This window comes from Struthio camelus, chromosome 10 (assembly GCF_040807025.1).
Source record: "Struthio camelus isolate bStrCam1 chromosome 10, bStrCam1.hap1, whole genome shotgun sequence".
NCBI classification, from domain to species: Eukaryota; Metazoa; Chordata; class Aves; order Struthioniformes; family Struthionidae; genus Struthio; species Struthio camelus.
Window position 1 is genome coordinate 2,027,928 of NC_090951.1, and position 23,931 is coordinate 2,051,858.

Sequence of the window (23,931 nt, forward strand, 5' to 3'; positions counted from 1 at the left end):
TTGCCACCCTCTTTTACGGCTCTCGGTAACATCATGCCTGAGTAAATGCATGACCTCAGTGCAAGAGCGTCTCATTACGCAGGGATGCCTACAAATGTTTGCAGCGGACTGGGCTGGAGGTTATAAATACACAGAGGCCTCTAGATGGGAGGGAGCAAGAAGCTGGCGAAACGGCTTTGAGCAGGCCCGAGCCGCATGCTTCAGGGAGTTTCGTGTAAAGTATACGCGCTTGCTGATAGTTTCTGTTTCTCTCCATTCCTTTCACTGTAAATTTACTGTTTACAGATCTATTTCTTTAAAAAAAAAAAAAAAAAAACCCAGTCCTTACTCCAAATTTTCATTTCCTTTCTGGTGATATGAGAGCACCCAAATCAATTGGAGCTTTCTATGGAGAAAACAAAGCTGCGATTGGAGCCAGAAGCATGGACGTAGGGGCCATTAAGAGCTCACGTGTTCAATGAAAAAATGTACTTTCCTCTCCTGACTCGCTGGCAGTGGAATATTCTTCGATTTGAGCATCATAAATAGAAAATTACTTGCGGTTGAGGAAGGTTAGCGTTAAGGTGGACTGGGCCACCGCCTGGTTACGGTGTATGCCTCTGCTGCGTTGTCAGTGTTTTCCCCTGTCCGCGCTGTAGAAGCAAAGCCGCGCATCAGCGTTAAATGCGTTAGCACTCGTATTTCCCTCTATAGCGTTTTACTTCTCTGCGTTTTGGTGACCTGAGAAGGTCCCCGTCGCCCCGACAGCGAGAGGCGGAGGCCGGGGAGGGCTGGGGGAGCCGCCGCGGGGGGCAGCGGGAGCGCGGTGCTGCTCCCCGGCGCGTGCAGATGCTTGCCACGAAATAAAGGATTTCATGTCCGAGTATCTGGTAATCACATTTACATATATTTATATTCTTAAAGTATTCCATTTTAATAAAAGCAGGCTTATAGCCCTTGGGTTTCTGGCACGCTGCCGTTGTGTCCCTCGGCTGGGCGGTTTCATCTACCTGTTTCAAACACAGCCAGTGCCGAAGGTGGGCCGCCGGGGCCTTGCCTTTGGGGAGGAGCAGTAGCCCATGTGGCAGGTCCACCCTGGGCCCCCCCCCGGTGTTTTAAGTATTTTGTCCTTTCCAGTTTAGCATAACCCAGACAGGGCCCTGGGGAAGAGTCCAGCTCTTCAAATACAGTTTTTTCTTTCTTTCTTTCTTTCTTTCTTTTTTTTTTGTTAAGAAAAAATCTGAACTTGGCTTGTGTGTTTAAGAAGCAGCAGTCTTACAGGGGCCCAGCCTTGGGTGCCATCATCCAGTGGCCACCTAGGTTGTCCTGTGTCACCCCGGAGCGTTGCTTCTGCGGGGGAGCTCCCTCGCCACCCGCCTGTGATGCTGGGACTAGAAACTTGAGCTGGGACCACTTAAAGGTGTGAAAATAAACGTGTCGGTGGAAATTGATCTCGGCAAGAGGTTCATATGAAGAAAGTTAACTTCTGTGGCTATTGAAAAAGTCTCCCTTTAAAAAAATTGGTTTCTTTCAAATGTAATTGAAAAAATTACTTGAAATACGTGCTTTCTTCTCCTGAAGTGCTTTAAAACATCACACTGAAATAATAGACAAATTGAAGCTGAAACATTACATTTTTTCCACAAATGTGGACAGGCTCCAGGACTGTAAAAAGTTTGGAAAGGCTGTAAAACACATGTTAAACAATTTTTTACTTGAGGCACTTCTAGACATATTTCTTTTCAAATAAATACTAACTTGAAAAATTTATGCTTTTTTGAAAACTTGAGTAATTAAAAACAATGTTTCTTCCTTAGCAAATGCTAATTAAGAAGGCAATACAATGGCATGGCTTAAATTCTAAATATACAAAACAATAATTGCCCTTATGGTGTATGCTCCTTTCAAAAAGCAAATGTTTGACTTACTGGCATGAGCAGCTCCTGTTTTTTAATAATATATTATTGTATGTACCTTGAACTGGCATTAGGAAAATGAATGATTGTAAAATTAAAAAATCTTTCCAGGAAACTGAAGTGTATAGATTATGTTGCTTTACTGTCTTTAATCTGATCAAAGGACCTTATTTCATAAACTAATTTAAGTGTAAAATATTAAACCCCATACTACTTTTGTACTGGATGTAAAACAAATGTGACTAAAGTGAATGAACGCTTTATTTAAATACAAGTATTTTAAAAATTTATGTAAGCTAAGCATTATTTGAAAGGGAGGATAAACTCTAGACCTCAGTGTAGAGTATATTAATATAGCTTAAATGTTAAAGCCAGTGGGCCCTTCTCAAATGTTTGTGAGTCTAGAGATACTCTCCCCAAATCCCCATATAATTAAAGATGTGTCTCCTAATGTGAGATTGACTCAAGCTGTATAAATGCCTGTGTTATGTCATGTGTTAAGTATGAATTGTTTTCGGTTTTTACAGAGAAGTACCTTTTAACATTTCAATTTTTCTAACTGTCAAACTGTTTTTGTGGAAAATGATGTTATGTACTTTTAGTTTTGGTCTAGCTAGCAGGTGCTGCATGTTCTTGCACTGGTTCATTCAATATTAGGAAGCCTCATGGGTGCTGAAAAGCAAGAAGAGTTTTTCTCTTCTGCCAGCCTATGGCTGAAGTCATGTGGGAGCAGATACTCTCTAGGGATGAGAACAGGAGCTTTCGAAGACGGGTGGGTGTGCAGGAGTCGTCCTGCTCGCCTAGAGCCGTGGAGAGGCGGTGAGCAGAGAACGTGCACAAGTCACTGTTCCGTATTTAGGCAGTAGGTATCTCTGAGCGCTTGTAATGATCCAGCAGGGCTTTTCCATCTGGAAGTACCTTCCAAAGGAAAAAGTACTTTCTTAATAAATGCTTTTTTTCCCCCGCTGCTTTGCAATGCATGGCGTAGTCTGAGTAAGTGTCATGCTGTGTCATTATTAAAATACAGATATCATCTATCCCTGTCATCAAAACGGGTCAAATTCAGTGCAAAAGCTGTACAGTTCTGTGGTTATGTTCCAGATTCATTGTTAGTTGATACAGTAAAAATTTTTATGGAAAACAGGTAGACTGTTGATTCAGCAAGCAAACGTAAATACTTTTGCCATCATCGTCAAGTTCTTCTCTGCAGAAACCTGCACGAGGCCGCTCCTGTTGGACCAGTGTTTGTCTTCCAAACTGTTTCAAGGACCTTGTGGCGGGGAGGGAGTCAAATATTGGTTTAATCTCAGTTTTGTAGCTTTAGTTGTAAACCTGACCGTTCTTCCCTCTGAGGCTTTGTTGGACGGGAGCATTGTTTGTTAAGCGCAAGGCACAAACTAACAAGCAAACACCAGTTTGAGTATTTGAAGGGGGCAAGGCCAGAACGTACAGCTCTCCCAAATGTGGCCTTAGCTGTGGAAAAACAGCCTGTGCATCTCTTACTGCTTCTGTTGGTCTCCACAAAAGCTTTACAGTAGTGTTTGGAAAGAGTAGCTGGAATTTTGCAAGTGAGACTTCAAAAACGCCCTAGAAACAATGGGTGAATGAACAGCTCGTTGGATGTGTGCTGTAGAGCCGGGTCGGGCGGAGGGGAAGGTCGCTCTAGCCTTCAGCACCTTCCTTCTCCGCTTCTGCTGCTGCTTGGGGAACTGGCCTCCATGCTGTCTCCTCCTCTCCCACAGTTGTGTCTTTATGCTTTAGTGAAAAGCTATCTCTTGAGTCCCAGCTGCTAAAGAATCACCAAAGTTATGTCTTTTTAATTTCTTTTTTACATATTTCATAGTGAATTTTTTGTACTAAAGAGGATTATTCAAGTATTGCTGACTACTTTGACATGGTGTCTGTTGTAACACTAGTCAGTGTTATGTGGGTTCGTAACATGACAAGTACAGAAACCTTTTCAGATGGATGCTCATGTTCAGTTTTGTTTTATTTTTAAAATAAAACATTTATGGAAAAAAAATCCAAAAAGCATACCCAATCTCATGGTGGAACTGAGACTAACACCATGTTAGGAGATCACGTATTGCGTAGCAAGAGCCAGCACGCTTTGAGCCTTGCTCTAAAATACATAAAGCTTTGCCCGCAGTGGCGTCTCCATGTGTTGATGATATGGCGTTTACAACCTCCTCCTGTCAGTGTGAGATGTGATTGCTAGGATGGCTCGCCAGTTTGACGTGTGCCAAGCTAACGTCTGTCCTGAATGGTGGGTTCTGTAAGGGTTACCCCATTAACAGGCCATAGCAGGTGTCTTCAGCTCAGTTATGAAAATTTAGCATTCAAACTTAAAAAAACAAACAAACAAACAAAAACACAAATCCTCTAATGCCTTTGAGATGGTGAAGTTTTAGATTTTAAATTCCTCTACTAATACATTCCTTTGCAAGTCAGTATTGTGCTAGCAGTTCAGAATAAGCCTCAAGCATAGGTCTCAAAATAAAGTTTTTGGACGCTCATAGCTATTGCTAACCCCTTAATCCAATTTTAAGGGGGCGTTGATGACTGTCTATCATAATCACAATTTTTCTTTAAAGCCACGCCTGTAACCCACAGGGGCTGTTTTCAGATGCATCACTCATGCGTTTGCCCTCTTTCTAGTTCAGCAGCGGTGGTCAGCGAGGGTGACACCTTTGCTGATGCACTTGCGTAAACAAGAAAACAAGCGGTAGTTGTAGGGCTGAAAGCTGCTGTGAGCTCACCAGCAGCGATTGGTGAGCAGACTGGCACCCCGCTTGCTTCAGATCTTCCTGCCCGTTGTCCACTGTTGCGCAGGCCAACAAGAGAAGAGAAGTAGTTGGAGGGTTCCTTGGCCGTAGCTGTAGCTACGGAGAAGCCTTAGGATGCTGGCTGGATTCGTCATGCCATGTTTTCCCTGAGAAAAGGAGCTGGCCATAAGTTTGCTGGTGTGCCAAATCAGTGAGGTGTATGTTGAGAGTGCTGTTTTGGCACGTTGGGAAAATATTGCCTGCAGGTCCTACTGTGACTTTTAGCTTTATCTGTATTTTCTGTTTAAAACTTTTTAAAGGAACTGGATGTGCGTTCTCTATGTGAAATGCCTCCATTACTAATATCCTGATAGAACACTTGTCTAACTGGAAATTTCATTATATATTGGCCCCCACACTAGAAAAAATAGTCTTTGCTACTGATGAATGCAGTTATCATTGGTGCTTGGGGCTGACTTTCAGCGTTTTTCCTAACCTAAGCAGATCTTAGTTGACTTAATCTGTGAGGGGAATGTAGAAAGCAGTATACTTAAGACTTTATATAGTAACCAGACCAACCAGTTCAGTTGTCCTACCTCCCTGGGAGGAATTGCTAAGGAGCTTGTTAGTCTAGATGCTTTTAAGTACAGTATTTAAGGTGTAAATATGGTTAACCTTTTATACATGAAAGCTTGCGTTTTAGCCAAAGATATTCGTGGCCAGCAAGAAGGACAGATTCAAAACTGTTTAGAGAATTGTTCACAAATGAGCTGTTTCTTTGAGAAAAAGAGTTTGCTTTTTCAGATCACTTTGCTTTCTGAACTATCTGTTCTTTAGGAATGATGCCAGGAAAAAAAATAGCCATACGTTTTCTTATGGGCGAGGAGTGTTCTGTGAATGCAGTTAACGTGCTTAACAGCAAGTGCTTTTATTCCGAGAGGTGGTTCCCGTTTTAAGGGGAGAGGTAAAGGACTCTAAGCTCAAAGCAGAGCGTTGGTTTCCAGTACTGCCGCCTCATGCGGTCCACGAACAGCTGTGGATGGTAAATTAAGGCAGCCAAAAGGAAGGATGGGGAAAACTTTGAGAGAACGGACAATGTCCTGTCACAGCGTCCTACGCTTGAACTATAAAACTTGTCTTCAGTGGAGTCCCGTTTTCTGCGTTTCTGACACGTACTCATCTCGGGCACGGTCACTGAGCAGTCCTGTTCTGCAGTCTGGGCGCGAGGAGCGCCTGGTCGCGGGGCCGGAGCGGGCTGTCAGCGGGGCGGCCGGGTCCACGCTGGCCTCCTGTTAGCGGGAGCGGGGTTTTGTTGAAGAATCCTCTTCATAGAAAATTTAGTTTCAGAGTCGCAGTTGAAAAGTACCCAGCCTTAACTTAGCATACGGCAATCTCTTCCAACCATTTAATTATTTTAAAAAAGTATATTATTTTCTAGCCTTGATGTGGTGTAACTTCTAACGCTGTACGCTGTTCACTTGTTTACAGAAATTGTACTCGACGAGTGTTGTTTATTCTGCCGTAGATTAAACATGGTTTGGTTCTGGTATAGCTTCTTATTGCTGTAGTTTGCCGTTACTCTCCTCGTGTGCAGGCGCATGCAGCTATTAAAGACGCTTCCCCAAACCACACCATTTCTGGTACTGCATTGAAGAAAAAGCATGAGGAGGGGAAAGGTATCAACGCGTCCCAAGGAGAAAACTTTTAAAGATACCTTTATAAAGAGTTATCTCTAAGCATTGCATCGTTGCAGTTGTGCAAATTGTGTAGAAATTCAAAGTAGTCACCGGACGCTGCGGAGGTGCTGTAGAGAAACGAGTTGAGGAACATAGTCGCGTAAGTCCAGCGATCGAGCGTAGAACGTGATCAAGCAGTTTGGTGTTTGATATGGCCTCTACTCTGATTTTACGTGGAGCTTAGCGTTAACCTGAGTCCACCTTTAATTCCATACGAACTGGTACCTATGGTGTCTTGTCTTTAAGTACCTTTCGCCCATCGCTACCCGGCAGCTACAGGCAGGCAGTTCCTGGCTGAGACGATCAGGCGTGGGGCTCGTCTCGAAGCGCGCCGCTCAGCGGCAGGGCGTACGGGCGAGGAGCCGGCCGCCTGCCCTGTCCGCTCTGCGGAGCCTCCCCTCGCCCGAAGGCCTGGGCCAGGCAGACTCCCTTGAGGAGGAGCTGGACGCGGCTCCGCGAGCGGCGTACGAACGTGGCAGCAGGCCAGCCGGAGCCTCTCTTCGTTCTGCCGAAGCGGATCGGCTGAGCTGGGCACAGCTAGCAGAGCTGCTCCTGTTCTCAAGATTTGTGAGTGTTTGCATCTGAATTAAGAAAAAAATCTAATGCTATTTAGCTTCATATTTTTGATGCATCTCAGCTGCCCAGTTGGGCGAGTCTACTGAAGACCCGGGAGAGTTGCATTTCCTGGGGAAAGTTAATAAGTTTAAACTGAAGCTTTCCTCGCCTTCTGGTGTAGAGCAGGATTGACTCAGGCATGAATAAGGGTGAGGTAGTCACAGCCTCTCTTCCTGCTCTGTCCAGGAAACCAGAGGAGAGGAATTTTTCACGTCTGGCAATAGCAGTGCCTTTTTTTTTTTTTTTTTTTAAAGGCAGAACAGCTTTTCACTGATTTTAATTCAACAGGATCCGACTCAATGCTACCTATTCTGCTGTTGCGTGATCCGACCAGGGCCTGGCTAACAGAGTTGCTGCGCTGCTTCCTTTTGCTCTTGGGCAAACTTCAGAACCCTGCCTTAAACACAGGCCGGTTTGTGGTTGCTTTCCTCTCTTTTTGGCAGCGTAATCTCAGCTATGCATGTCTCTTGTTCATGAGTCATTTTCATCTGTTTCAACAAGTTTCTGATCCTAGGCAGCTCTGAGTCCAGCACTGTTCTGTGGTGTTGCTTAAAAGATAATAATAAATAGTATTTCCTTACAGATAAAAGGAAATATACTTTTTAACAGTCTTATCTGGCTCTTACCTAAGTACATGTTGACTATAGAAATACATTTATTGGGGTAGAGGAAACGAAGACCTATTTTGCACATTGCAATTCCTGTTACTAGTCTTCGTTCTCTCTAAACCTATCAAAAATTACGTTCTGTGTGTGTTTGTTTTCTGCCACGGTGCAGGCTTAAATATTTCACATCAGTTGTGCCGGTGCAACTGTTTGTGGGACCGTGCTTGGTTTAACATTAGACCTAACAGATTCTTTAAGAAAGAGAAGGGAACTTTTTCTGGCTGGTTGTGTGTCTTTCCAGCTGAATCAGTTCCTGGATCTGGTTCGTAAGCCTGGCAGCTTGGCAAAGGGGGAGGAATAACTTGACATGGCTTTGCTTTTGAACGAAACGTTGGGCGTGCTGGGCTGCGTTGGCACCGTGTGACAAGACGTTGTGCGTAGCTGCATGCTGCAGTCTTGGATAGATTTTTGTCCCGCTCAGCAGCCCTCCCTCTGAATCCTGCTGCTTTGTGATTGAACTGTTCGGGTGAACATTTGATAGTCATGGGTCGTATCTGCCTGGCCCTTTCGTACGTCCCTATCTTTTAGAAATCTGTCATTTTGGTAGAAGTCATCAGCTTGAATTAGTAATAGCTTTATCAGCTATTTTATCTCTTATTTGTATCCTATAGAGAAGGAGCGCTATATGCCACCTGCTTCTCAAAGGGACGTCAAAGCAGAAACCGTTCCTGTAGGAAAGTAAAGTTTGCCAAAAGGGGTCTTTAAAGAGCCTGCAGTTATTAAATGCCAGATGTGGTTTGCCAGGGGTCTTGGGTTAAATGATCCGCTCAGTGCATATTTGAAAACAAAGCTGAAACCTCAAGGTACTAGAGAACGTTGGTGATTTCTGGAGGCGCTGAAGACCGCGTGGCTATGCCGGTTTTAGCCAGGGCCTCTGCTCGGTAACCTGGCTGAAGCCTGCTCCCCCGGCTGGCTGATGTAACCGTCTGCCTGCCAGTTGTATAATGGTTTGTGCATGCATGGCTGCTGCAGTACAATCTGCAGGGACACATTCTGGCAATTAGTTGTACTTTTCTTCTATACTTAAAAATACCTTATAGGGAAAATGAATCAAATTGAGTCTGAGCTTCTGTGGATGCAGTGACAGAAATAGCAAATGTTTTCATTGTGAACTTGCTGGCAAGCAGGAGACATATCTGCATTCACTTTAGAGGTCTTTTCTTTTCCCCCCTCTGTACAAATGCTTTTCAAATGCTGTTATTTTTGGAAAATGGAGTTTCTCTCTCAAAATGAATTTCAGATTTTGAAGGTGTGTCTGTGTTTTACTCCTCCTTAGAGAAGCTGCAGTAGTGTGGTAGCTCAGGAAACGAGGTTTGTACGGAGAAGCAGTTTTTCCTTCAGACCAGCTGATAGAGCTTGTGTGTGCGTGCAGTGGGAGGGACGGCAAAGAGGAATTGAGGGTGAAGTGGCTGGGCCTGCAGCGTCTCTCCTTCCCCCCGTGAGCCTCGCTTCCTCTAAGACTATTGTGGGCATTTTGTGTATATTCCCACTAGAAATTAACTTGTCCCTGAATTGGCGAAAAGTGTTCACGCCAATTTGGTAAGCTTCCTTGCACCTGTCTGATGCACTTTGCAGCCCCAGCTTCACAAAGCTGTTTGTCCCTGGGCCGGGACAATGTCCCCTTGTGTGCCGAGCTCCCCGGGGAGGCGGGATGGCCGTGGCGCGGCACGGCCCTGCTGTCAGATGGACTTCCCCTGTGAAACGAGATGGGAACGAAAATTGCTTCCAGACAGTTGTTTCACACAGTCAGGAGCAGTTCTCCTGTTGGAGCTACTTTAGCAGCCTGATTGTCATTCACGTTTTCCTTATCTAGGTTAAATACAAAAGGATATAAATATCTGTGGGTAGGGGAGGGAGTTTAAAGAGCTGCTAAGACTCTGTTAACATGCCTGCCTCCTGGAAATTGGAGAGTGGTTCTCAGGATAGTTAAAAACGTGTCTTGAATAGATCCAATATAGTGCATTGTATAAATATCTCTGTTAGTTTTGAGGAACTTTCTGGTTACGTTTGCAGATAAAATTCAGTTCTCGTTCAAAGTTTCCTTTTTGGGGAAACTTTCTGTGTAATGTTCGTCTTCTCGCAAGGATTTCTTATGTCTGTAAATATCATGGAGCCTTGCGTGCGACTGGTCCTCTCTGAAGAGTAGCTTTGGGTTGGTGGGCGTGACTGGAAAATGTTTCGATATAGGGGAGTCCGGTATTTTTCCCATATTTAGTAATACAAAGTTAACTTTTTTTTTGTCTTCTGCCAGCTAAAAGCAACACGGTACAGGTTTCTAGATAAACGTGGAAATTGAAGTTCAGTGAGGTTAAAGCAAAAGGTAGAGAACAGACTCGGCTGGATTGGGTGTACCTTTGCGAAAGTGCAGGTATTCCCACAAGCTGTTTCAAAGCTGAAAAAATAAAGAGCATACCGTTATGTAGCACAAACTTGCCCTTTTTGGGTGGTTACAACATTACTCATTGGAATTTCTTACTTGTGAAAACTGTGATATTGCTACTACATCTAGATAGTTTGTGAAACTTGCTATTTATTCTTGCTTTGTTAGGCTTAGAGAGAGAGAACTTGATCTTAAGTTCTTTGTGTACGTGTTTGCAACTGTTACAAAGCTCAATAGTTAATGTTTCAATAAAATCTTAAAACGCTTCCAAGGATAAAAAAAAGTGCCATTTCTAGCTTGTTCTGGATAAAGGAAGAAAAAGAATTTTCTTAGTCGTGTTGCGGGAGTTGATAACCAGCCTTAAAGCATGCTCAACACTGTATTACTTAATAAGGGTTGCACAATAATATTTCCTTAGTGGCAACTGCAGCATCAGCAAAACACGATCACGTTTGCTGCTGGCAGCCCCTGGGCAGTGCAGTGCGGGAGCAACATGCTGCGGCTCAGTCCCTGTCCAGGCGGCAGCAGGAGGTGAGTGGAGGCAGGCGCAGGAGCGAGGGGGTGTGGATGCCCAAACGAGGGGCTATTCCCACAAAATGAGAGGCTGAGTTGCCTGTAGAACAAACTATAGTCATTGAGGGGAAAAATTACAAGGGGGAAGGGGGGCAATAATGGTGGTTGTAAGATGATAAGGAAATAGCTTCCGCAGAAAACTGGAAAACGGCAAGCGAACAGCCCCTCTCTTTCCCCAGCCCCTTGAACGACACTTGCGCTGGAAGCCAAAAGTAACGAGGTTGATGTAACTAGATAAACATGACTTTCTTATTATACATATGTACTTGTGTACTTGAAAGCTTATTGTTAAAACGCATGAGGGGAGAGTTCCCCTGCTCTGCTCTCTTTGCGCTTTTGTGCGGGGCACGTGTTAGTATTTTTTTGTCACCTATTGCACATGGTCAGCTTTTTGATAACCTCAGGATACTGAAACTTGAGTTTGAGATTGATGCGTCTGAAGCAGCTTTTTCCCCCTTAGGAGGCAGGGAAACATGGTGATGAGGTTGTTTTTAACAAGAGATCTGTGACAATAGCTACGCCTGAAAGTCCCGTTCTTACATTGCTGCTGAGAATGAGGATCCTTGGCTGATGACCTGCTTCCGATGTTGTGCTCCTAACTACTAATTAGATATTAAAAACTAAATACCAAGCACAGTCTTGCCGTGCACAAGATGGTCTTTAAGGGGACGTTTGCCAGCTTCAGTGGGCTCTGCGTTGCTTTGCAGGAAGCCTCAGATGAAACCTCCTGTGTCAGGTCAGGCGGTTGCTCGGCACAGAAGCCCATTGTACTGCGAGGGGCCCGGCTAGCGCAGCCGCGGCGCTCCGCATTGTGAGCTGCTTCCCTCTCTCGCTGAATTCCCTGGTGGCCTCAATCTCCAGAAGGACCCGCTAAAAAGAACATAGCCTAATTGGTTACTCTCCCTTTTACCTTCTTCTGTTTCTATACGTCTCCTATGTTATGAGAAAGCCATTACCAAATCTAAGTCGAGTCCTGCACCAAGTTGAAGGAACCTTCATTTGCGAGTTTCAAAAATAGAAGGGAACTACCACCTTCGTTACAGCCTTGACTGTGTGAGGGTCCAGGGAAGCTCCTGTTCCCCTTAGTGCCACTTCCTTCTGGTCATTTCTGCTCCTCTTCACAGTCTGGAGGTGTTGGCTGTTGTGTAGTTCCAAATCTGCTTCATCCGGATGCTCCTATTGAGACCACAGTTCAGCAAACACTTAAAGCAGACACCACAGAAAGAAATAAGCTCATCTCAGCCCCTCTGCCAGCTGTGCTGGCACAAAGGTTTATGTGGCTCAGTGGCATACTGGACTGGGTACCCCATCTGGGTTAAAAACTGACTTTTTAGCCACATAAATTTTAAGCTAGGTAACTTACCTAACAAAGTAGTCGCAGTATTGAACTAACAGCTAGGCTGGGCACAGGCCCCGCAGCTGAGCTATGCTGAGGGAAGAAGCTGTGTAGGTGACAGATGAGTCAATGGCAATACCACCTCTAGGGCAGATGTGGAAACATCTCCTGAACATCTTGTTGCTCTTTCATTAATTGGTATATTCCTCCAGTGAATAGAGTTGAACAAAAGTCTTGAGCAATGGTGGCCACTGAAAGCTGATGTTCTTGAGGTCATGCAGGTATCTTTTACCACTGTGAGTATGGGCTTGTTGGTCTTTGAAAAATGGTAGAGCTTAAAGCATGCCAGCCAATAGTGCCTTTAAAAGAGGAAATATGCTGCACATAGATGGTATCTTGCTTCTGCGCCAGGCAGGGGTTTCTGTTGTGTTCAGCCAGTGGGAGCTGGGAGATGCTTCGTTTCGAGGAACATCTGTTCCTGGTCCTGCTTTGTGCTGTTCCAAATGTGCCGGACTCAGACCCCATCTTCCTTGAAAGCTATAGAAAACTTAATGTTATCCTTGTCCCCACCATTGCTAGCACCAGTAAGGAACCCAAACAGTGCACGGGCAGTGCCTGGAAAGGGTCTAGCTTAAATGATTGCAAGAGCAACCGACTGTTGGTCTGGTAGTGCTCTTATCATTGCTAGCAGCTTGTAGCAGTGCTACCTCTAAAGCTCCGGTTGTATGAATGAGGTCCTGGGACTCAGGTAGGAGGTGGACGTCAAATGCCACCTGTAATTTGGTTGAGCACTTTTGCTGTTGTATCTTGTAAATTACAAAGCCCAGCAATAAATAGCAGGGTCATTCACAATCTTAAAAAAGGGATCTGTGGAGCAAGAAGTTCAGCTTAAGAGACCATAAGCTTTGGGCTGATCACTGGAAGCTCTAAAAAAGGAGTTCTCCGTGACGGAGAGACAGTCTCCGTGTACAAGATTTTTCAGGAGGCCTCTGATTCTGGCTCTGTCTAGTTTATTAGAAGAAATGTAGATGCTGTTGAACATAAGCAAAGCTTTTTATTTGCCAGTATATAGAAGTTCATTCTAGCAGTTGAGAATCAGCATATGGTGCCATGTCAAGCCTTCACATTGTTTTTGGTTTGTAAGCAATGTCTCTTTGAAACAGACCATCCTCTTTAAGTCAAATTGGTATTAAGCAAAGCGTCAGACCTGAGGAAGAATCTGTAAACACCGGTGGTACTGACTGGCTTAGGCACATGCAAACGCATCTGCTTGCCTTGAGGGAGCGTGTGGACTTCCTGGAAACCTTTCCAGTCCTACACAGTACTGGAACTCTCTGCTGTAGATAAATTTTAACTAGTTTGCATAGCCAGTGTCTTAAGGAAAAAACCATAAAACTCATATATGAGCATATATGTCTTCTAGTGATTGACAGTGATTTGTCATTTGTTCACGCTTACCCAGTTCCCAAATTCTAGCTTTACCCTTCTTTTTTAATTGCAGCCCTTGGCTGACCTTTCAAGCCCCCGCCCGGGTTCCTCGCCTTCCTTTGTCGCCCGTGCGGATTGCCGCAGGACGTTAGCACGCTTCAGGCCTGTGGTTTGGGAACTCTGAATAAGTGCATTTCTACTGTGAAAGCCCTTGTCCATCTTCCCTGCACCATCCTCTTTCTCTCACAGCTGTGGTTCATCCTTACAGTCTGCTGCCACAGCCATCTTTGATTTCATCTGTTAGGCTTCGTAGGCTTCCAGCTGCCGTCAGCTCGAGCTCGGTCTGAGCCTGGCCTGGCTGCCCGCCCCGCCGCATCTGGGCAGCATTCGGTTCCACACTTGCTTCTCCTTCCTGCGTCTTGCTCAGGCTTCTCTCCCCGACCTCATCCTCTCTGCCAGGCCGGCTTGTTTTTGAGACTTCCTTTCACGCCAACGTAAACTTTGTTCATCCTCCTAGTTACTGAACGTGAACCTTTCCTTTTTTCGTGTGTAGTATATTAGCAAATACAGATTTTTATTTCAGAAACTCCTACCTGATGTAATACCTTTCTGCTGTGCTGGTCCTGGGGAAGCTGATGTGGAGAGCTCCTTGGAGGGCGTCTGCCTGTGCCCGCGCAGCTCCCCAGCTGCAGCTGGTGAGGAGTAACGCTGCCTATTTGTTCTCTTTGCAAGTTTATGAAAGCTGCGACGCTCAGAGGACTGGCAGAGCAGATGGTACCTCACAGCTCTGGTCCTGGCCTTCCCTCACCTCCGCTGTAATTCTGGCCTGTGCCATGAGGGAAGCTGGCACGCTGGTGAGCGGCAGAACGGTAACGGGCACCACTGAGCCACAGGTACAGGTCATAGGCAGGAGGCTGCTGAAATGCAACGAGGAACTGCTAAAAAGAATGTGTTTGGTTTCATTTATTTTTAAGGTCAGTTTTCAGAGATACCACTTAGTGGTCCTAGTGCATTATGGTCTTCCCTGATGACTGCCATACAGACTGTCCAAGTACTTTACAACTTTGGTTCTTATAATAAAGTTTTACGGTCTCAGTGCAGCTTTTCTGTCTGGATGTTGTCTTGAGTGTTTTAAATATGTGCTTAAGACTTTTTAGTCAAAACATCAGTCAGCAGATTCCACCTGAGTATTAAGATGAATCAACAATCTTTGTAAATCTTGGGTGAAGGAAAGTGGGTGTAGCTGCTTCATAGGACTGTGTGTGTGATGCATCGCTTTTCACTTGCAACCAGGTGAAAATTAGCTCTGGTGGCTGACTACAAACAGCTCAGGATTTTTTGTACAAAGGCTGAAAACTATGTTGCTCAGGTCACTTTGGAATCTCTTCTGGATGCGTGTTGTTAACTCACGAGCAAAGCTTTGCTCAACGTTGCATGCCTGTGTCTGCCGACTTGCCACCTCCCAAGGTGAGCCATGTCCCCTTCGTAAAGTCAGCGGGAGAGTGCTGGGATGCTGCTTTGAGGAACGTTACGAAGATATGATGTGAGAAAAATGACCCAGACACTTGTCAAATGCTTAGCATTCCTCTGAAGAGCGCCTAGACAGCTTTGCTGCTGGCAGGGATCTCCTCTGTCGCGATGGCACTGTGTTGTATGGAAGCAGGGCTTGGATGGGTGGCACTGTGAGTGTGGCCCTCAGAGGCGCTGGGGGAGTTTGCAGTTTCCTAACGTGCAACATGTTTGGCATCGTCCCTTTGCGCGGGACAAAATCAGATCCGCAACTTGCTCTAAGCGTCTCTGTTCCTGCAGTAGCGCTAGCGGAGACTGTAGGATAGGCGCAGGCTTGTGTCAGAGAATATAGTTTGAATGCTTAAAAAGAAAAATATCCCTTCCTCCCCCTGCCAAAAAAGGGGTGAGAATGCTAGTTTTCTAGCTGTTTGTTCTTGGTTCAGTTTGTCACACAGGATGAGTGACCAAGGGAGGTGGAGCTGCGCATTGTGGTGATCGTGCTGGCTTGCAGTGTAATGTGTTTTGCCAAGTGACTGTCCACCTAGCCTGGTGATAACAACAACAGCAAAATAGCCCGAGCCTGTTCTGCGCTCAGGCCCCGAAGACCTTAGCTTCGTGGGGCCTGCTGTTTCTAGCGCGTGGCTGTAGCCAGGAACCAGCGGGGCTGCAGAAGCTGCCGCTGCTTTCGTTCTGGTCGCAGAAGGCAGACGGCCAAAGTCAGCGGAAGTTTCAGATCGATTACGCTGCTACTTCATAAGTAATATGCTTGATAGCTTTTAGCATCGGGATTATTGTGCTTAATGCAGTACCCAGCATGAAAGAGAATGTAAGTTTTTAGAGAAGATAGTATCAAACTGCAGGTGAGGGGGGAGATACGGATCTGCTTTGCAATCGGATCAGCGTGGAGGAGGCTTGTAGGAGCTCTTAATTGTACGTGGCTTTCCTGATCCAGGTTAGAGGAAAGGAAGGAGGAAAAAGCCAAGGCACAGCTTGTTGCTTGTTTTGCTGTTCTCAGCAAACTGAGTTTCCTGGGTGTCCTGGCAGAGGTGAGTCTCTAAGAGCCGGTAGGGGCTGGCAGTTTCGATTTTTATCAGGGAATTTCTCAAACAAATGGGAGAGACATGGAACTGCTCAAGGGAGAATGAGGCTGTGTGGGTAAGGCATGCGAGGATGGCAGCGCGGAGGTGGGCGCCCGGAGTGGGGTAGTCAGCCCAGCTGGCAAAATAACACAGAGCTGCACTGTGGGCAGTTAGGAAGATAAGCTTGTTTTTGTGGAGCTGATGGAGCAGCTCGAGTGGTTTGGGCAGAGCTAGGATCCCAGCGAGGCCCACGGTCGGACTGGTTGGGAAGAGGTAGCCCCTCTGCCGGTCAGGAAAAAATGGCTCCATAGGTGTCCGTTCCTTGCTGAGCAGCTACAAGGGTGCAGGCTAGAAAAAAACTTCCGACCTGGGCGTTATCCTGGACGTTAGCATGTGCAAACACACTGCCTGTCTGGCTCTGCAGTGTGTGGTCTGCTCCGCGAGGCTGGTGCGTAGAGGAGCGTGAAGTCAGCGCGCGTGGGCGGTTTGTCGCTGCAGCCTTTCTGCTCTGTACGGAGATGGTGCGGGGCGGCACGGGGAGCGATCGCTCCAGCAGGAGAGGATGTAGCAAATACAATATTGGGAAAGATGAAAAAATGAGTGGGTGGCAATGAGAAGGAAGAGGAGGAGACAATCCAGGCGATGAAGGAAAACAGGATCTTCTGTAAGAGATGGGAATGCTGGAGTGGAGCCAGGAAGGAAGCCTGAGAAAATGGAGAAAGCGCTCGGAAGGCCAGCGTTGCCTGGTAATTTCAGCAGGTATTCCTGGCATTCAGCTTCAAGAAACTCTGTGAAACATCTGAAAGCCCAGTGAAAACTGGTGACGTGCGTTGAATAATTTGAATATTTTTATTTGCCTTAAGCTTTTACTGTCTTTAAAAATTGACCTTATTTGAGAAGGAATTTGGTGTGCGCTGGTGGCTTGTGTGGGGAAGCGGGAGCTGACCTGGGGGGGGGTCTGCGGTGCGGGCAAACGTCATTCTGGCGGAGAGAAACGACAAAATAAGCCCTGGGAAACCTGGTTAGGTGCTCGGGTCTTTCTGGGGGTTCTGATGGGCTTCCCCCCACCAAAAAAAATCGGAGCTGGGCTGGGAAGGGGGGGGGGGGGGTCCTCTTCTGGGGTTGTGCGTGTCGCTCTCGGCAGAGGCCCCGGCCTCGGAGCCGTCTCACCCGCTTCGTGCTCGGGGCCGAGCGCTCTGGGAGCGGGCAAACGGGCTCCCGCTCAGCCAGGCGCCGAACCCATTGGCTGGTAAAAATAGAACGGCTTTACGGCGTCAGCGCCGGGCTTCGCGTGGGGCTTGGCTGAGGAGCTCCCAGCGCGGCCCGCCCCGCGCCCGGGGTCTGCCCGAGGCCGCCTGGCGCGCTCCGGCCTTCCTGCCCCCCTGCGCGGCCCCGCCGGCGTTGGCGCCCGAGGGCCGTCGTGCGGGTGGCCTCCCGCGAACGGCCACGCAGTGAAAGAGCCGCCGCCGCCGCTTCGTAGCCCCCTCTTAATGATCTGAGGGGAAAAAGCTTTGAATGAAGCAAAAGGCGTTCCTGTTAGGAGGCCTTACCCTGCAGCTAGAGGTCGTGTTCGAAGCTTGCTGTGCGCTTAGGGAAAAGGTGAGCACCTGAAGAAGTGTGCAAACTTCATCTCGCCGCCTGTAGCGCAGATTCAACTGAGTGGGTGTTTAAAACCAATTTTTACGAAGACGACGGTTTGCAGTGTCGTGATTTCTTTTTTTAACTTTGCTTTTTTCAGAGCAAAGCCACTGAAAACAGGGAGATTTTTGATGAAGGCATGAATGCTTTCTTTGTAGCCACGCAAAAGAAAGAAAATAAAGCAACCTTGCCCAATTGCTTTGAAAATGTAGTGGCGTGCTCAGACCTACTCACCTCCATGACTGACAGTGGGCGGTGAATATTTTACATCTTTTCTAAAACGCTAGATTGCTGGGACTCCAACGGATGTCGCAAAGCGGTTAAACGAGGGGGGCTCGGCGGGGTCGCGCGACGACGGAGAGCCGGTCTGGCGGCCGGCCGAGGCCCGTTCCCAGCCGGGGGCTCCCACCGCCGCTCCTCTGCCCCAAGCACAGGCTAATCCCTTTTGCCACGTGATCAGGGATTGAACTGGTGTCCCACTTGTGCCAGAAAGAATAATTTACACGGAGGATGCTGTGGACGTTTTTTGTGTTGATGTCAAGAGCCGTGATTCGTGCCGGCTTAGGGATGCTAGTCGGATCTGTGCGCCACTGAAAATCTGCAGAGGGCTTCTCTTCCTGCGCCCTTCTCTGAACGCGGATAACTTCCTGCGACCCGGCAGATGTTTCTTCCTTTCTCAAACCGTAATTCCTAATGCTTCTCACGAGAAACCTTAGGCGCCTTGAACGGAGCTTCAGTCGCTAGCGGGCCCAGAGCGGCTCCCCCAGCGCTATTCTGGGACTTCCCGGCAGCGGCAGCTCCGGGACGCGCGCGTCCTTCCGGCCGGGGCTGCGGCCGCCCCGCGGGTGGCCCCGCTCGGCGGCAGCGGGGGCCGAAAACGCCGCCGACTTCGCGAGATTGTCTGAACCCTTTTTCTCTGCGGCTGTGTAGAGCTTGAGTTCATGCTAATCTTTAGTTTAAAAAAGATCGACTGTGCTGGTAGATACATGAATGTTGCGCGCCTTTAAGGGCGAGTGGTGTTGATGTGTAACCGGCGACTGGGGGGGCTTTTTGCTTCTTTCTGTGAGCATGTGGAGATGGCTTCGGAGAAGGCTGGCACCAGTGCCCTTAAAAGTGTTGGAGTTAAAATTTTCTAAAGGTAAAAATTTAACAGAGTTTTTGCTTCTACCTCGAAACTGGTTAAGGAAGGAAGAGGGTGATACAAATCCACCTTGTTTCAAAATTGAGACTGAAGAGGTTTGTACACGCACGAGAATGGTGGGAACGTAATAATCTCACGTACTCAAGTTTAGCTCAGTTTATTTTGGATCATAGCAAGCTTTAAAATGGTCCTATCAATTAACCTTGAAAATCTGGCAACAAACCTCGCTTGCTGTAATCTGGAAATTTTCTTCACTTCTGTTTAAAAGAGAAGATAGATTGAAGCATTTTTGTCATAGTAACTGGAAAAATATTTTAATTCTCAACAGTTTTGTTGTAAGATTACTCCATGTGAAATGTGTAATTTTCTTTTTGAAGGAATTCAGAGCAATTAGGCAACATACTTTATGTAATTACTGCTCCACTGGAAATTTCATGTTTTTAACACATATGCACAGTGCATGCTTATGTGCCTTAATTCAGGCATGTTAGCTCACTCTTTCTGAAATCTGCTTATTCAAATGCCATAATTGCATCTTTATAATAAAAAGCGGTTTCGAGTATTTACTCGGAGGATAAATGAGACTATCTAGTAAATGTGTGACTTGGGAGTCTTCAAGATGCACATGGGTTGAAGTAGTAGTAAATAGTAGTAAGAAGTATGCAGTATTAGGATCACGTGCTGATTTTGAATTTCATCCTTATGTGCGTCTCGCTCCAAGACTACCAGTAACCCAATGCTACTGTGGTCCTGCAAGATGAGGTTAACACAGGGTCGCTACTTGCTTTTTATTTCTGGCTGCTGGTGAGATCATCAATGTGGATACTTACTAATACAGGTAGCGTTTGTTAAGGAAGTGTTTCCATGCTTTTGTATGTGTTTATATGCTTTGATATGCGTTAAAATCTGTGGCATTTGGGAAATAAAAAGCTTCACCTTTTCCTTAAGAATTCAGATCAAATACTGCAGCTGTGACCAAAATTCAAACTGGTCCTTTGTCTAATGTCAATTTATTCCTGGGTGCCCTGGGTGTTTTAAACTTCTGGGGATAAAAGTAGTAGCATTAAAACCAGCTGCCTGAAGTATCTGTGATCAAAACTATGCATTAGTGGTAGCATATATGCGTGTTGATGGAGTTCTTTTAAGGTTTTTAAGACTCTGCTTTTCTCTTAACAAAGTAGATTAGGAAAATATCTGATCTACAAAGCTATTTCATGTTAGACTGTCGGATTTTTGAAGTACTTAAATAACATAATTTGTGCTTCAGTTTCTCTCTGCCCTTTTATTAAATGGGGCCTGCACAGCTAAACCTCGACCGTGGGCTTTCCTTCTGTCTAGTCAGCTTTTCATCACTCTCATTTTCTAGCACCCGTGGTCTTTAAAGGCCGCCGTGTGCTGGTTGCAGCGTGTGCCATGCGGTTTTCTTTTTTTTTTTTTTGGGGGGAGATCTTTATTCCATAAAAATAAAAACTCTTTGCAGACCCTAAAATTGTAGTATGTTAGCGGCTGAGTATTATCTTAAATTATTTAAGGTCTAATGGTGGAAATGAAATAAACTCGCGGGGCTGAGAGCTGTGATAGACAGAGTGAATCTCTTCCCTCTAAGGAAGCTCTCTGCCCATCATGTAAAGCATTATCTTTCATTTCAGTCATTGATTAACAGCTCCTAAACCTCCTCTATAGCCTGCAAATCTCGAATTTTGAATAACAGAGATTACAGCTTGCAGCCAGAGTGGCATAATTTAGCCTCAGCTGTTTTATGCTTTCTTTGTTTGGTCAGTCGGCTTGAAAATGTTCCTGTCTGGGATGAAAAAAATAATTGTACGCTTTGCATGAGCTGAGGTTTAAATTGTTTGAATTCACCTTTGAGCCTCCAGAAATCGGCTCTGCTAGCCGAGCTCCCCCTTCCCGCGCGTGGACCGCTTGGCAGCAGCGCCCTGTTCGGCGCCGGCCGAGGGTTTTAGGCGTTCAGGTCCTGCGGTGCCGGCGGCCTGTGAGGCGCTGCTGTTCTCCCAAGAGTATGGTGGGGTTTTTTTTAATTTCTGCCTTAAGTGTGAAGGTTATGAACTTTTCCTGACGTAGACCTGAAAGGTTTGTCCTGGCCTTTCCCCTTCCTGTGCTGCCGCGTTACTGCGAGCGGCGCTGGGGTCGGGCCGGCGGGGAGGCCGGGCCCGGCCTGGCCGCCGGCCGCCTTTCTCGGCTGCTTTGGTTTCCCCCGGCCGGGGCTGGGGTGGGGGCTTGGCCGGGGGCCGGCGCGGCGGCACCCCTGGCCGCGGAGCTGCCGCGCTCGCCTGGGCTGGCGGTCGTGGTCTCCCGGTGGTGCAGCGCCGCGCTGAGCATACCAAAGAAGTAAAATCTTATCTCTGCAGCTCATGAGACTTTGTGTTTTATCTCCTTTCTTGCCTCTTCGTTGATAGATAACGTTGCCCAAACTGGGGATCGTCCTGGGGAGATGCTGCTGCTGGAAAGTCTCTCCGTAGCGATCTGGCTTTGAGTGGCGTGTGAGCGGCGGCAGGCCCCGGGCAAACAGGAAAGGCTGCTGTTCCCGGCTCCGCTGGGAAGCGGCGATGGGGGAGGAGCTGTCTTGTTGTGAATTGTCCCTTGGTTTTACTTGCTCAGCTTGAAGAGTTTCAGCACTTAAATCTTTAAGTGTGCGCCTTAACTAAAATCAGGCTTTGGAGTCAGAGGAACTCGGACGGGAAAGTAGGTATTTGGTATGCTTTCCTACTCAATATTGCAGGAAAACATGTTTGTACAGAAAGTACAAAGTAACGTGTTTGCATACAGTGCCCTTGAGGAATTTGTTGAAGCATTAACCTGTACGTACAGTAGCTGGAAGCTTTGCAGTGGCGTTCCGAAATAATTCCTCCTAGAAACTCCGGCTCGGTGGCAGGTGTGGTTGTCTGTGCGGTGGGGTCTTTTTTTTTTTTTTTCCAAGTGATCCTACTCCTGTGTTCCTCATCATGTTTTTATGCATTTAATGTACCATCAGCTTTTTTAATTGCTTCCCACTAAGAATAAACAGCAAATGCTTTGGTGGGGGTAAAATACTATTTTGCTGCAGTTGGAGACTGGGGAATCTCTCAGTAAATAACAATTCCGCTTCAAAGCCTTCTCAGCTAAAACGCATTGTTCATCCTTGGAGCGCTTCTGCCTCGTCCCCTAATGCAAGTGGAAATAAGGAGTGGGGGATGGGAGAGGCAGCAGCAAACACAAGCTGAGAAGCGGAGATCAAAAGGACAAACAGAAGCAGAAGGCAATGAAAGAGAGGCACAAAGAGTCACAGCTGAGCCTGCCAGGCCTGGGAAGGACAGCGGAGAGAGCGGCTAGCGGGAAGGGAACAATGGAAACGACCGTAGCGCGTTTTTAGCTTTCATTTCGGTTCGACCAAGCCGGCGTCCGGCAGCCTGACCCCGCAGAAGCACGTCCTTGATTTATCTTGAAAGTCGTTGCCTTGCAGCTTGCTGGGGCGCTGCCCGTGAACGCGCTTGAACGCAGAGCTTGCCCCTTTGCGGGCTACGTGAAGTGGAAGCGGCCGCAGCAGCGCGAGAGCTCCCGTTCCCCCGGGGCGCGCTGCCCGCGGACCGCGGCTGTCCAGCTCCCAACGTGCTCCCTGAGCAGGGCAGCGACTTCTGCAGCTGATTAAACCAGTTTTCAAAAGCTGGCAGCCTGTCTGCAAGCGGAGCTTTGTTAGTAAAGCCTCAAGGTTTTTAGCGCGAGTATTTATTGTAACACATAATTTATACTGGATTAAGAACTAGGAATATTATCTTTGCAGAGCCAGCAGTACGTGTTGCTGAGGCTGCCGGTGCAGGCTTTGGCAGCGGCCCCGCGCCCGGCGGCGCGCAGGCCCCGTCTTGCGCTCGCGGGAGGAGGGAAGCGGCGCTGCCATCCGCTGCGGCCGCTTCCCCGCGGCCCGGTGGCGGGGGGCCGCGGCCGCCGGGCTGCGCAGGAAGGGGCTCGGGGCAAGGGGCCCCGAGGAAGGAAGGGATGTTTATCTAGGCGAGGGGGGAGCTGTCGGCAGTGACTGCCGCTGAACGGGGCTTGTGAAAGGTTTTAATTTACTGTCTGCACGTTGGCTAAGAGCTGCGTCTGCTGGGGAAGTTACTGCAAGGCAGCTCGTAGGGTGAGCAAAGCCTTAGCTTTGGCTGTAGGAGTTTTGAGACCTTGGGCTGATTGCGAAAATAATAGCTGGGCAGGTCAATGCAGTTGTATCCTGCTCCTCCCTTGCAGCCGGTGTTTGCTTTCCTTTGTTTGGGTCTTGTCTTGCTCCAACTTGCCTCTGTCAGTCTTGCTGGGTTTGGCTTTAAAGAGCCACCGCTTCTGTGCGAGGCTGCTCTCTACCTGTGTGTTTAATTAAAAGGAGAAAAGCCGTATTCCAAAAATACTTGGCTTTCTTGTCTGACATCTAACGTGTTGCCAGGCTTGCTGAGTTAGTGTTTGAGGGAGGAAGCGAACGGCGCGTTCAGCTGACAGAGCATCTGAATATCCATTTGGGGCCCAGGGAGCTGGAGTTTAGGAGGGGGAGGGAGAGTGAAATGGATGCTGAAATCTTGAATCTGCTTCTTAAATTTCCTGCTCTCCCTGGAGAGAGCGAGCGCGGTTCAGCGCTGCGTGTTTGCCTTGGCTCTGGGCTACCTGCTGCCTCCTCCCTGGCTGTGTGTTTGTGGCAGAGATAAAGGATGGAGGATTTTTCATGGTGCAAGAAAGTACTTTTTCCTTCAGCGACATTTGCTTGTTTGTGGTTGAATAGCATTAAAAAAAAAAAAAATCCAGCATTATTGAAGAACGAGTGGGCGAATAGCTGCATCAACTACCATGGTAACTTTTAAAGGGCTTCACCCATAACTGTCAGCGCTAGATTTTTAGTGCTGTAGTGACTTTTAATGCAGAATAGTTTCCAGGCCGTTTAATTATTTTGTATCCTCATTTAAAACAAAGCAAACTCTTCTTTGAACTACCTTTTGGTTCATGTTCTCCTCTTTCACCTGCGTATGTCTGTACGGTGGGCTGAGTAGCAAGTGCCAGTACCTGTTTCTAAGGACTGCACGTCCTGCAAAAGATCGGTAGGGAAGTAGCGTATTTCAGACAACCTGCCAAAAGAAAGGTCCTTTTAGCGCGGCCCCTGGGGGAGCTGCCGGCGGCGGAGCATCCCCGGGCCCCGCGGCACG

The 23,931-nt window shown here is 47.2% G+C and overlaps 1 protein-coding gene across 11 annotated transcripts in view; it reads left to right on the top strand.

Annotated features, from left to right (window-relative positions):
• ANKRD11 (ankyrin repeat domain containing 11) overlaps positions 1 to 23,931 on the top strand; it is a 170,251-nt gene that overhangs the window by 50,934 nt on the left and 95,386 nt on the right. Inside the window, exon 1 of one of the 11 annotated variants that reach the window (XM_068956292.1) lies at positions 14,119 to 16,740. The exons of the other annotated variants lie outside the window; for them this stretch is intronic. The gene's annotated coding sequence lies outside the window, so the exon portion shown is untranslated. Of the gene's footprint in view, positions 1 to 14,118; positions 16,741 to 23,931 lie in introns of those variants that run through there. 11 annotated transcript variants of the gene reach the window in all.